The sequence below is a fragment of the Oncorhynchus mykiss genome, chromosome 10 (assembly GCF_013265735.2).
Source record: "Oncorhynchus mykiss isolate Arlee chromosome 10, USDA_OmykA_1.1, whole genome shotgun sequence".
Lineage (NCBI taxonomy): Eukaryota > Metazoa > Chordata > Actinopteri > Salmoniformes > Salmonidae > Oncorhynchus > Oncorhynchus mykiss.
This window is the reverse complement of record NC_048574.1, coordinates 85,599,073-85,615,136: the sequence shown is the minus strand read 5'-3', so window position 1 is coordinate 85,615,136 and position 16,064 is coordinate 85,599,073.

Sequence of the window (16,064 nt, the reverse complement as noted above, 5' to 3'; positions counted from 1 at the left end):
ACTGGCTCTACTAGACTGTAAATGTGTTGGCATTTCCTATAGAAAACTAAATCTACTCGACTGTAAATGTGTTGTCATTTCCTATAGACTACTAAATCTACTAGACTGTAAATGTGTTGGCATTTCCTTTCGACAACTGGCTCTACTAGACTGTAAATTTGTCAGCATTTCCTATAGACAACTAAATCTACTCGCCTGAAAATGTATTGGCATTTCCTATAGAAAACTAAATCTACTCGACTGTAAATGTGTTGGCATTTCCTATAGAAAACTAAATCTACTCGACTGTAAATGTGTTGGCATTTCCTATAGAAAACTAAATCTACTCGACTGTAAATGTGTTGTCATTTCCTGTATAAAACTAAATCTACTAGACTGTAAATGTGTTTGCATTTCCTACAAACAACTAAATCTACTAGGCTGTAAATGTGTTGTCATTTCCTTTAGACAACTAAATCTACTACACTGTAAATGTGTTGTCATTTCCTATAGAAAACTAAATCTACTAGAATGTAAATGTGTTGGCATTTCCTATAGACTACTAAATCTACTAGACTGTAAATGTGTTGGCATTTCCTATAGACTACTAAATCTACTAGACTGTAAATGTGTTGGCATTTCCTTTCGACAACTGAATCTACTAGACTGTAAATTTGTCAGTTTCCTATAGACAACAAAATCTACTCGCCTGAAAATGTATTGGCATTTCCTATAGAAAACTAAATCTACTCGACTGTAAATGTGTTGGCATTTCCTATAGAAAACTAAATCTACTCGACTGTAAATGTGTTGTCATTTCCTGTATAAAACTAAATCTACTAGACTGTAAATGTGTTGTCATTTCCTATAGAAAACTAAATCTACTAGACTGTAAATGTGTTGTCATTTCCTATAGAAAACTAAATCTACTAGACTGTAAATGTGTTGGCATTTCCTACAGACAACTAAATCTACTAGACTGTAAATGTGTTGTCTTTTCCTATAGACATCTAAATCTACTACACTCTAAATGTGTTGTCATTTCCTATAGAAAACTAAATCTACTACACTGTAAATGTGTTGTCATTTCCTATAGACAACTAAATCTACTAGACTGTAAATGTGTTGGCATTTCCTATAGAAAACTAAATCTACTCGACTGTAAATGTGTTGTCATTTCCTATAGACTACTAAATCTACTAGACTGTAAATGTGTTGGCATTTCCTTTCGACAACTGGCTCTACTAGACTGTAAATTTGTCAGCATTTCCTATAGACAACTAAATCTACTCGCCTGAAAATGTATTGGCATTTCCTATAGAAAACTAAATCTACTCGACTGTAAATGTGTTGGCATTTCCTATAGAAAACTAAATCTACTCGACTGTAAATGTGTTGGCATTTCCAATAGAAAACTAAATCTACTAGACTGTAAATGTGTTGGCATTTCCTACAGACAACTAAATCTACTACACTGTAAATGTGTTGTCATTTCCTATAGACAACTAAATCTACTACAATGTAAATGTGTTGTAATTTCCTATAGACAACTAAGTCTACTAGACTGTAAATGTGTTGGCATTTCCTACAAACAACTAAATCTACTCGACTGTAAATGTGTTTTTATTTCCTATAGAAAACTAAGTCTACTAGACTGTAAATGTGTTGGCATTTCCTATAGTCTACTAAATCTACTCGACTGTAAATGTGTTGTCATTTCCTATGGAAAACTAAATCTACTAGACTGTAAATGTGTTGTCATTTCCTTTAGACAACTAAATCTACTACACTGTAAATGTGTTGTCATTTCCTATAGAAAACTAAATCTATTAGACTGTAAATGTGTCAACATTTCCTATAGACTACTAAATCTACTAGACTGTAAATGTCGGCATTTCCAATTGACAACTAACTCTACAAGACTGTAAATTTGTCAGCATTTCCAGTAGACAACTAAATCTACTACACTGTAAATGTGTTGTCATTTCCTATAGACAACTAAATCTACTACACTGTAAATATGTTGTCATTTCCTATAGACAACTAAATCTACTACAATGTAAATGTGTTGTCATTTCCTATAGACAACTAAATCTACTCGACTGTAAATGTGTTGGCATTTCCTATAGACTACTAAATCTACTAGACTGTAAATGTCGGCATTTCCTATAGACAACTAAATCTACTACACTGTAAATGTGTTGTCATTTCCTATAGACAACTAAATCTACTACAATGTAAATGTGTTGTCATTTCCTATAGACAACTAAATCTACTCGACTGTAAATGTGTTGGCATTTCCTATAGACTACTAAATCTACTAGACTGTAAATGTCGGCATTTCCAATAGACAACTAACTCTACAAGACTGTAAATTTGTCATCATTTCCAGTAGACAACTAAATCTACTACACTGTAAATTTGTTGTCATTTCCTATAGACAACTAAATCTACTACACTGTAAATGTGTTGTCATTTCCTATAGACAACTAAATCTACTACAATGTAAATGTGTTGTAATTTCCTATAGACAACTAAGTCTACTAGACTGTAAATGTGTTGGCATTTCCTATAGTCTACTAAATCTACTCGACTGTAAATGTGTTGTCATTTCCTATGGAAAACTAAATCTACTAGACAGTAAATGTGTTGTCATTTCCTTTAGACAACTAAATCTACTACACTGTAAATGTGTTGTCATTTCCTATAGAAAACTAAATCTATTAGACTGTAAATGTGTCAACATTTCCTATAGACTACTAAATCTACTAGACTGTAAATGTCGGCATTTCCAATTGACAACTAACTCTACAAGACTGTAAATTTGTCAGCATTTCCAGTAGACAACTAAATCTACTACACTGTAAATGTGTTGTCATTTCCTATAGACAACTAAATCTACTACACTGTAAATGTGTTGTCATTTCCTATAGACAACTAAATCTACTACAATGTAAATGTGTTGTCATTTCCTATAGACAACTAAATCTACTCGACTGTAAATGTGTTGGCATTTCCTATAGACTACTAAATCTACTAGACTGTAAATGTCGGCATTTCCAATAGACAACTAACTCTACAAGACTGTAAATTTGTCATCATTTCCAGTAGACAACTAAATCTACTACACTGTAAATTTGTTGTCATTTCCTATAGACAACTAAATCTACTACACTGTAAATGTGTTGTCATTTCCTATAGACAACTAAATCTACTACAATGTAAATGTGTTGTAATTTCCTATAGACAACTAAGTCTACTAGACTGTAAATGTGTTGGCATTTCCTACAAACAACTAAATCTACTCGACTGTAAATGTGTTTTTATTTCCTATAGAAAACTAAGTCTACTAGACTGTAAATGTGTTGGCATTTCCTATAGTCTACTAAATCTACTCGACTGTAAATGTGTTGTCATTTCCTATGGAAAACTAAATCTACTAGACTGTAAATGTGTTGTCATTTCCTTTAGACAACTAAATCTACTACACTGTAAATGTGCTGTCATTTCCTATAGAAAACTAAATCTATTAGACTGTAAATGTGTCAATATTTCCTATAGACTACTAAATCTACTAGACTGTAAATGTCGGCATTTCCAATTGACAACTAACTCTACAAGACTGTAAATTTGTCAGCATTTCCAGTAGACAACTAAATCTACTACACTGTAAATGTGTTGTCATTTCCTATAGACAACTAAATATACTACACTGTAAATGTGTTGTCATTTCCTATAGACAACTAAATCTACTACAATGTAAATGTGTTGTAATTACCAATAGACAACTAAGTCTACTAGACTGTAAATGTGTTGGCATTTCCTATAGTCTACTAAATCTACTCGACTGTAAATGTGTTGGCTTTTCCTATAGACATCTGAATCTACTACACTCTAAATGTGTTGTCATTTCCTATAGAAAACTAAATCTACTAGACTGCAAATGTGTTGGCATTTCCTATAGACTACTAAATCTACTAGACTGTAAATGTGTTGGCATTTCCTATAGAAAACTAAATCTACTCGACTGTAAATGTGTTGTCATTTCCTATAGAAAACTAAATCTACTAGACTGTAAATGTGTTGGCATTTCCTACAGACAACTACATCTACTAGACTTTAAATGTGTTGGCATTTCCTATAGAAAACTAAATCTATTAGACTTTAAATGTGTCAACATTTCCTATACACTACTAAATCTACTAGACTGTAAATGTCGGCATTTCCAATAGACAACTAACTCTACAAGACTGTAAATGTGTCAGCATTTCCAGTAGACAACTAAATCTACTACACTGTAAATGTGTTGTCATTTCCTATAGACATCTAAATCTACTACACTGTAAATGTGTTGTCATTTCCTATAGACAACTAAATCTACTACAATGTAAATGTGTTGTAATTTCCTATAGACAACTAAGTCTACTAGACTGTAAATGTGTTGGCATTTCCTACAAACAACTAAATCTACTCGACTGTAAATGTGTTTTTATTTCCTATAGAAAACTAAGTCTACTAGACTGTAAATGTGTTGGCATTTCCTATAGTCTACTAAATCTACTCGAGTGTAAATGTGTTGTCTTTTCCTATAGACATCTAAATCTACTACACTCTAAATGTGTTGTCATTTCCTATAGAAAACTAAATCTACTAGACTGCAAATGTGTTGGCATTTCCTATAGACTACTAAATCTACTAGACTGTAAATGTGTTAGCATTTCCTATAGAAAACTAAATCTACTCGACTGTAAATGTGTTGTCATTTCCTATAGAAAACTAAATCTACTAGACTGTAAATGTGTTGGCATTTCCTATAGACTACTAAATCTACTAGACTGTAAATGTCGGCATTTCCAATAGACAACTAACTCTACAAGACTTTAAATTTGTCAGCATTTCCAGTAGACAACTAAATCTACTACACTGTAAATTTGTTGTCATTTCCTATAGACAACTAAATCTACTACACTGTAAATGTGTTGTCATTTCCTATAGACAACTAAATCTACTACAATGTAAATGTGTTGTAATTTCCTATAGACAACTAAGTCTACTAGACTGTAAATGTGTTGGCATTTCCAACAAACAACTAAATCTACTCGACTGTAAATGTGTTGTCATTTCCTATAGAAAACTAAATCTACTAGACTGTAAATGTGTTGGCATTTCCTACAGACAACTACATCTACTAGACTGTAAATGTGTTGGCATTTCCTATAGAAAACTAAATCTATTAGACTGTAAATGTGTCAACATTTCCTATAGACTACTAAATCTACTACACTGTAAATGTGTTGTCATTTCCTATAGACAACTAAATCTACTACACTGTAAATGTGTTGTCATTTCCTATAGACAATTAAATCTACTACAATGTAAATGTGTTGTAATTACCAATAGACAACTAAGTCTACTAGACTGTAAATGTGTTGGCATTTCCTATAGTCTACTAAATCTACTCGACTGTAAATGTGTTGGCTTTTCCTATAGACATCTGAATCTACTACACTCTAAATGTGTTGTCATTTCCTATAGAAAACTAAATCTACTAGACTGCAAATGTGTTGGCATTTCCTATAGACTACTAAATCTACTAGACTGTAAATGTGTTGGCATTTCCTATAGAAAACTAAATCTACTCGACTGTAAATGTGTTGTCATTTCCTATAGAAAACTAAATCTACTAGACTGTAAATGTGTTGGCATTTCCTACAGACAACTACATCTACTAGACTTTAAATGTGTTGGCATTTCCTATAGAAAACTAAATCTATTAGACTTTAAATGTGTCAACATTTCCTATACACTACTAAATCTACTAGACTGTAAATGTCGGCATTTCCAATAGACAACTAACTCTACAAGACTGTAAATGTGTCAGCATTTCCAGTAGACAACTAAATCTACTACACTGTAAATGTGTTGTCATTTCCTATAGACATCTAAATCTACTACACTGTAAATGTGTTGTCATTTCCTATAGACAACTAAATCTACTACAATGTAAATGTGTTGTAATTTCCTATAGACAACTAAGTCTACTAGACTGTAAATGTGTTGGCATTTCCTACAAACAACTAAATCTACTCGACTGTAAATGTGTTTTTATTTCCTATAGAAAACTAAGTCTACTAGACTGTAAATGTGTTGGCATTTCCTATAGTCTACTAAATCTACTCGAGTGTAAATGTGTTGTCTTTTCCTATAGACATCTAAATCTACTACACTCTAAATGTGTTGTCATTTCCTATAGAAAACTGAATCTACTAGACTGCAAATGTGTTGGCATTTCCTATAGACTACTAAATCTACTAGACTGTAAATGTGTTGGCATTTCCTATAGAAAACTAAATCTACTCGACTGTAAATGTGTTGTCATTTCCTATAGAAAACTAAATCTACTAGACTGTAAATGTGTTGGCATTTCCTATAGACTACTAAATCTACTAGACTGTAAATGTCGGCATTTCCAATAGACAACTAACTCTACAAGACTTTAAATTTGTCAGCATTTCCAGTAGACAACTAAATCTACTACACTGTAAATTTGTTGTCATTTCCTATAGACAACTAAATCTACTACACTGTAAATGTGTTGTCATTTCCTATAGACAACTAAATCTACTACAATGTAAATGTGTTGTAATTTCCTATAGACAACTAAGTCTACTAGACTGTAAATGTGTTGGCATTTCCAACAAACAACTAAATCTACTCGACTGTAAATGTGTTGTCATTTCCTATAGAAAACTAAATCTACTAGACTGTAAATGTGTTGGCATTTCCTACAGACAACTACATCTACTAGACTGTAAATGTGTTGGCATTTCCTATAGAAAACTAAATCTATTAGACTGTAAATGTGTCAACATTTCCTATAGACTACTAAATCTACTAGACTGTAAATGTCGGCATTTCCAATAGACAACTAAATCTACAAGACTATAAATTTGTCAGCTCTTCCAATAGACAACTAAATCTACTACACTGTAAATCTGTTGTCATTTCCTATATACAACTAAATCTACTACACTGTAAATCTGTTGTCCTTTCCTATAGACAACTAAATCTACTACACTGTAAATCTGTTGTCATTTCCTATAGACAACTAAATCTACTAGACTGTAAATGTGTTGTCATTTCCTTTAGACAACTAAATCTACTACACTGTAAATGTGTTGTCATTTCCTATAGAAAACTAAATCTACTAGACTGTAAATGTGTTGGCATTTCCTATAGACTACTAAATCTACTAGACTGTAAATGTGTTGGCATTTCCTTTCGACAACTGAATCTACTAGACTGTAAATTTGTCAGCATTTCCTATAGACAACTAAATCTACTAGACTGTAAATGTGTTGGCATTTCCAATAGACTACTAAATCTACTAGACTGTAAATGTTTTGGCATTTCATTGACAGAACTAGATCTACTGGACTGTAAATGTGTTGGCATTTCCTTTCGACAACTAAATCTACTAGACTGTAAATGTGTCAGCATTTCCAATAGACAACTAAATCTACTAGACTGTAAATGTGTTGTCATTTCCTTTAGACAACTAAATCTACTCGCCTGAAAATGTGTTGGCATTTCCTTTTGACAACTAAATCTAGTAGACTGTAATTGTGTTGACATTTCCTATATAAAACTAAATCTACTAGACTGTAAATGTGTTGTTATTTCCTTTAGACAACTAAATCTACTACACTGTACACGTATTGTCATTTCCTATAGGCAACTAAATCTACTAGACTGTAAATGTGTCGGCATTTCCAATTGACAACTAAATCTACAAGACTGTAAATTTGTCAGCATTTCAATAGACAACTAAATCTACTACACTGTACACGTATTGTCATTTCCTACAGACAACTAAATCTACTAGACTGTAAATGTGTCGGCATTTCCAATAGACAACTAAATCTACAAGACTGTAAATGTGTTGTCATTTCCTACAGACAACTAAATCTACTACACTGTACACGTATTGTCATTTCCTACAGACAACTAAATCTACTAGACTGTAAATGTGTTGGCATTTCCAATAGAAAACTAAATCTACTAGACTGTAAATGTGTCAACATTTCCTGTAGACTACTAAATCTACTAGACTGTAAATGTGTCAGCATTTCCAATAGACAACTAAATCTACAAGACTATAAATTTGTCAGCTCTTCCAATAGACAACTAAATCTACTACACTGTAAATCTGTTGTCATTTCCTATATACAACTAAATCTACTACACTGTAAATCTGTTGTCCTTTCCTATAGACAACTAAATCTACTACACTGTAAATCTGTTGTCATTTCCTATAGACAACTAAATCTACTAGACTGTAAATGTGTTGTCATTTCCTTTAGACAACTAAATCTACTACACTGTAAATGTGTTGTCATTTCCTATAGAAAACTAAATCTACTAGACTGTAAATGTGTTGGCATTTCCTATAGACTACTAAATCTACTAGACTGTAAATGTGTTGGCATTTCCTTTCGACAACTGAATCTACTAGACTGTAAATTTGTCAGCATTTCCTATAGACATCTAAATCTACTAGACTGTAAATGTGTTGGCATTTCCAATAGACTACTAAATCTACTAGACTGTAAATGTTTTGGCATTTCATATACACAACTAAATCTACTGGACTGTAAATGTGTTGGCATTTCCTTTCGACAACTAAATCTACTAGACTGTAAATGTGTCAGCATTTCCAATAGACAACTAAATCTACTAGACTGTAAATGTGTTGTCATTTCCTTTAGACAACTAAATCTACTCGCCTGAAAATGTGTTGGCATTTCCTTTTGACAACTAAATCTAGTAGACTGTAATTGTGTTGACATTTCCTATATAAAACTAAATCTACTAGACTGTAAATGTGTTGTCATTTCCTTTAGACAACTAAATCTACTACACTGTACACGTATTGTCATTTCCTATAGGCAACTAAATCTACTAGACTGTAAATGTGTCGGCATTTCCAATAGACAACTAAATCTACAAGACTGTAAATTTGTCAGCATTTCAATAGACAACTAAATCTACTACACTGTAATTGTGTTGACATTTCCTATATAAAACTAAATCTACTAGACTGTAAATGTGTCGGCATTTCCAATAGACAACTAAATCTACTAGACTGTAAATTTGTCAGCATTTCAATAGACAACTAAATCTACTACACTGTAAATGTGTTGTAATTTCCTATAGACAACTAAATCTACTAGACTGTAAATGTGTTGTCATTTCCTACAGACAACTAAATCTACTACACTGTACACGTATTGTCATTTCCTACAGACAACTAAATCTACTAGACTGTAAATGTGTTGGCATTTCCTATAGAAAACTAAATCTACTGGACTGTAAATGTGTCAACATTTCCTATAGACAACTAAATCTACTAGACTGTAAATGTCGGCATTTCCAATAGAAAACTAACTCTACAAGACTGTACATTTGTCAGCATTTCCAGTAGACAACTAAATCTACTACACTGTAAATGTGTTGTCATTTCCTTTAGACAACTAAATCTACTCGCCTGAAAATGTGTTGTCATTTCCTTTAGACAACTAAATCTACTACACTGTACACGTATTGTCATTTCCTATAGACAACTAAATCTACTAGAATGTACATGTGTCAACATTTCCTATAGACTACTAAATATACTAGACTGTAAATGTGTTGGCATTTCCTACAGACAACTAAATCTACTAGACTGTAAATATGTTGGCATTTCCTATAGAAAACTAAATCTACTGGACTGTAAATGTGTCAACATTTCCTATAGACAACTAAATCTACTAGACTGTAAATGTCGGCATTTCCAATAGAAAACTAACTCTACAAGACGGTACATTTGTCAGCATTTCCAGTAGACAACTAAATCTACTACACTGTAAATGTGTTGTCATTTCCTTTAGACAACTAAATCTACTCGCCTGAAAATGTGTTGGCATTTCCTTTTGACAACTAAATCTACTAGACTGTAATTGTGTTGACATTTCCTATATAAAACTAAATCTACTAGACTGTAAATGTGTTGTCTTTTCCTTTAGACAACTAAATCTACTACACTGTACACGTATTGTCTTTTCCTATAGACAACTAAATCTACTACACTGTTAATGTGTTGTCATTTCCTATAGACAACTAAATCTACTACACTGTAAATGTGTCAACATTTCCTATAGACTACTAAATCTTCTAGACTGTAAATGTGTCGGCATTTCCTACAGAAAACTAAATCTACTCGACTGTAAATGTGTTGTTATTTCTTATAGAAAACTAAGTCTACTAGACTGTAAATGTGTTGGCATTTCCTATAGTCTACTAAATCTACTCGACTGTAAATGTGTTGTCATTTCCTATAGACAACTAAATCAACTAGACTGTAAATGTGTTGGCATTTCCTATAGACAACTAAATCTACTAGACTGTAAATGTGTTGTCATTTCCTATAGAAAACTAAATCTACTAGACTGCAAATGTGTTGGCATTTCCTATAAAACTACTAAATCTACTAGACTGTAAATGTGTTGGCATTTCCTATAGACAACTAAATCTACTAGACTGTAAATGTGTTGTCATTTCCTATAGAAAACTAAATCTACTAGACTGCAAATGTGTTGGCATTTCCTATAGACTACTAAATCTACTAGACTGTAAATGTGTTGGCATTTCCTATAGAAAACTAAATCTACTCGACTGTAAATGTGTTGTCATTTCCTATAGAAAACTAAATCTACTAGACTGTAAATGTGTTGGCATTTCCTATAGACTACTAAATCTACTAGACTGTAAATGTCGGCATTTCCAATAGACAACTAACTCTACAAGACTGTAAATTTGTCAGCATTTCCAGTAGACAACTAAATCTACTACACTGTAAATGTGTTGTCATTTCCTATAGACATCTAAATCTACTACACTGTAAATGTGTTGTCATTTCCTATAGACAACTAAATCTACTACAATGTAAATGTGTTGTAATTTCCTATAGACAACTAAGTCTACTAGACTGTAAATGTGTTGGCATTTCCTACAAACAACTAAATCTACTCGACTGTAAATGTGTTTTTATTTCCTATAGAAAACTAAGTCTACTAGAGTGTAAATGTGTTGGCATTTCCTATAGTCTACTAAATCTACTCGACTGTAAATGTGTTGTCTTTTCCTATAGACATCTAAATTTACTACACTCTAAATGTGTTGTAATTTCCTACAAACAACTAAATCTACTAGACTGTAAATGTGTTGGCATTTCCAATAGAAAACTAAATCTACTACACTGTAAATATGTTGTCATTTCCTATATACAACTAAATCTACTACACTGTAAATCTGTTGTCCTTTCCTATAGACAACTAAATCTACTAGAATGTACATGTGTCAACATTTCCTATAGACTACTAAATCTACTCGCCTGAAAATGTGTTGTCATTTCCTTTAGACAACTAAATCTACTACACTGTACACGTATTGTCATTTCCTATAGACAACTAAATCTACTAGAATGTACATGTGTCAACATTTCCTATAGACTACTAAATATACTAGACTGTAAATGTGTTGGCATTTCCTACAGACAACTAAATCTACTAGACTGTAAATATGTTGGCATTTCCTATAGAAAACAAAATCTACTGGACTGTAAATGTGTCAACATTTCCTATAGACAACTAAATCTACTAGACTGTAAATGTCGGCATTTCCAATAGAAAACTAACTCTACAAGACGGTACATTTGTCAGCATTTCCAGTAGACAACTAAATCTACTACACTGTAAATGTGTTGTCATTTCCTTTAGACAACTAAATCTACTCGCCTGAAAATGTGTTGGCATTTCCTTTTGACAACTAAATCTACTAGACTGTAATTGTGTTGACATTTCCTATATAAAACTAAATCTACTAGACTGTAAATGTGTTGTCTTTTCCTTTAGACAACTAAATCTACTACACTGTACACGTATTGTCTTTTCCTATAGACAACTAAATCTACTACACTGTTAATGTGTTGTCATTTCCTATAGACAACTAAATCTACTACACTGTAAATGTGTCAACATTTCCTATAGACTACTAAATCTTCTAGACTGTAAATGTGTCGGCATTTCCTACAGAAAACTAAATCTACTCGACTGTAAATGTGTTGTTATTTCTTATAGAAAACTAAGTCTACTAGACTGTAAATGTGTTGGCATTTCCTATAGTCTACTAAATCTACTCGACTGTAAATGTGTTGTCATTTCCTATAGACAACTAAATCAACTAGACTGTAAATGTGTTGGCATTTCCTATAGACAACTAAATCTACTAGACTGTAAATGTGTTGTCATTTCCTATAGAAAACTAAATCTACTAGACTGCAAATGTTTGGCATTTCCTATAAAACTACTAAATCTACTAGACTGTAAATGTGTTGGCATTTCCTATAGACAACTAAATCTACTAGACTGTAAATGTGTTGTCATTTCCTATAGAAAACTAAATCTACTAGACTGCAAATGTGTTGGCATTTCCTATAGACTACTAAATCTACTAGACTGTAAATGTGTTGGCATTTCCTATAGAAAACTAAATCTACTCGACTGTAAATGTGTTGTCATTTCCTATAGAAAACTAAATCTACTAGACTGTAAATGTGTTGGCATTTCCTATAGACTACTAAATCTACTAGACTGTAAATGTCGGCATTTCCAATAGACAACTAACTCTACAAGACTGTAAATTTGTCAGCATTTCCAGTAGACAACTAAATCTACTACACTGTAAATGTGTTGTCATTTCCTATAGACATCTAAATCTACTACACTGTAAATGTGTTGTCATTTCCTATAGACAACTAAATCTACTACAATGTAAATGTGTTGTAATTTCCTATAGACAACTAAGTCTACTAGACTGTAAATGTGTTGGCATTTCCTACAAACAACTAAATCTACTCGACTGTAAATGTGTTTTTATTTCCTATAGAAAACTAAGTCTACTAGAGTGTAAATGTGTTGGCATTTCCTATAGTCTACTAAATCTACTCGACTGTAAATGTGTTGTCTTTTCCTATAGACATCTAAATTTACTACACTCTAAATGTGTTGTAATTTCCTACAAACAACTAAATCTACTAGACTGTAAATGTGTTGGCATTTCCAATAGAAAACTAAATCTACTACACTGTAAATATGTTGTCATTTCCTATATACAACTAAATCTACTACACTGTAAATCTGTTGTCCTTTCCTATAGACAACTAAATCTACTACACTGTAAATCTGTTGTCATTTCCTATAGACAACTAAATCTACTAGACTGTAAATGTGTTGTCATTTCCTTTAGACAACTAAATCTACTACACTGTAAATGTGTTGTCATTTCCTATAGAAAACTAAATCTACTAGACTGTAAATGTGTTGGCATTTCCTATAGACTACTAAATCTACTAGACTGTAAATGTGTTGGCATTTCCTTTCGACAACTGAATCTACTAGACTGTAAATTTGTCAGCATTTCCTATAGACAACTAAATCTACTAGACTGTAAATGTGTTGGCATTTCCAATAGACTACTAAATCTACTAGACTGTAAATGTTTTGGCATTTCATATACACAACTAAATCTACTGGACTGTAAATGTGTTGGCATTTCCTTTCGACAACTAAATCTACTAGACTGTAAATGTGTCAGCATTTCCAATAGACAACTAAATCTACTAGACTGTAAATGTGTTGTCATTTCCTTTAGACAACTAAATCTACTCGCCTGAAAATGTGTTGTCATTTCCTTTAGACAACTAAATCTACTACACTGTACACGTATTGTCATTTCCTATAGGCAACTAAATCTACTAGACTGTAAATGTGTCGGCATTTCCAATAGACAACTAAATCTACAAGACTGTAAATTTGTCAGCATTTCAATAGACAACTAAATCTACTACACTGTAATTGTGTTGACATTTCCTATATAAAACTAAATCTACTAGACTGTAAATGTGTCGGCATTTCCAATAGACAACTAAATCTACTAGACTGTAAATGTGTTGTCATTTCCTACAGACAACTAAATCTACTACACTGTACACGTATTGTCATTTCCTACAGACAACTAAATCTACTAGACTGTAAATGTGTCGGCATTTCCAATAGACAACTAAATCTACAAGACTGTAAATTTGTCAGCATTTCAATAGACAACTAAATCTACTACACTGTAAATGTGTTGTAATTTCCTATAGACAACTAAATCTACTAGACTGTAAATGTGTTGTCATTTCCTACAGACAACTAAATCTACTACACTGTACACGTATTGTCATTTCCTACAGACAACTAAATCTACTAGACTGTAAATGTGTTGGCATTTCCTATAGAAAACTAAATCTACTGGACTGTAAATGTGTCAACATTTCCTATAGACAACTAAATCTACTAGACTGTAAATGTCGGCATTTCCAATAGAAAACTAACTCTACAAGACTGTACATTTGTCAGCATTTCCAGTAGACAACTAAATCTACTACACTGTAAATGTGTTGTCATTTCCTTTAGACAACTAAATCTACTCGCCTGAAAATGTGTTGTCATTTCCTTTAGACAACTAAATCTACTACACTGTACACGTATTGTCATTTCCTATAGACAACTAAATCTACTAGACTGTACATGTGTCAACATTTCCTATAGACTACTAAATCTACTAGACTGTAAATGTGTTGGCATTTCCTATAGAAAACTAAATCTACTGGACTGTAAATGTGTCAACATTTCCTATAGACAACTAAATCTAGTAGACTGTAAATGTCGGCATTTCCAATAGAAAACTAACTCTACAAGACGGTACATTTGTCAGCATTTCCAGTAGACAACTAAATCTACTACACTGTAAATGTGTTGTCATTTCCTTTAGACAACTAAATCTACTCGCCTGAAAATGTGTTGGCATTTCCTTTTGACAACTAAATCTACTAGACTGTAATTGTGTTGACATTTCCTATATAAAACTAAATCTACTAGACTGTAAATGTGTTGTCTTTTCCTTTAGACAACTAAATCTACTACACTGTACACGTATTGTCTTTTCCTATAGACAACTAAATCTACTACACTGTTAATGTGTTGTCATTTCCTATAGACAACTAAATCTACTACACTGTAAATGTGTTGTCATTTCCTTTCGACAACTGAATCTACTAGACTGTAAATTTGTCAGCATTTCCTATAGACAACTAAATCTACTACACTGTAAATCTGTTGTCATTTCCTATAGAACACTAAATCTACTAGACTGTAAATGTGTTGGCATTTCCTATAGACTACAAGATCTACTGACTGTAAATGTGTTGTCATTTCCTATAGACAACTAAATCTACTACACTGTAAATGTGTTGTCATTTCCTATAGACAACTAAATCTACTACACTGTAAATGTGTTGTCATTTCCTATAGACTACAAGATCTACTAGACTGTAAATGTGTTGGCATTTCCTATAGAAAACTAAATCTACTGGACTGTAAATGTGTCAACATTTCCTATAGACTACTAAATCTACTAGACTGTAAATGTGTCGGCATTTCAATCGACAACTAAATCTACTACACTCTAAATGTGTTGTCATTTCCTATAGAAAACTAAATCTACTCGACTGTAAATGTGTTGTCATTTCCTATAGAAAACGAAATCTACTAGACTGTAAATTTGTCAGCATTTCCAATAGACAACTAAATCTACTACATTGTAAATGTGTTGTCATTTCCTATAGAAAACTAAATCTACTCGACTGTAAATGTTTTGTCATTTCCTGTATAAAACTAAATCTACTAGACTGTAAATGTGTTGTCATTTCCTATAGAAAACTAAATCTACTAGACTGTAAATTTGTCAGCATTTCCAATAGACAACTAAATCTACTACATTGTAAATGTGTTGTCATTTCCTATAGAAAACTAAATCTACTACACTGTAAATGTGTTGGCATTTCCTATAGACTACTAAATCTACTAGACTGTAAATGTGTTGTCATTTCCTATAGACAACTATAGGAAAGACATCATCAAATGATAATCAAATCAAACTTT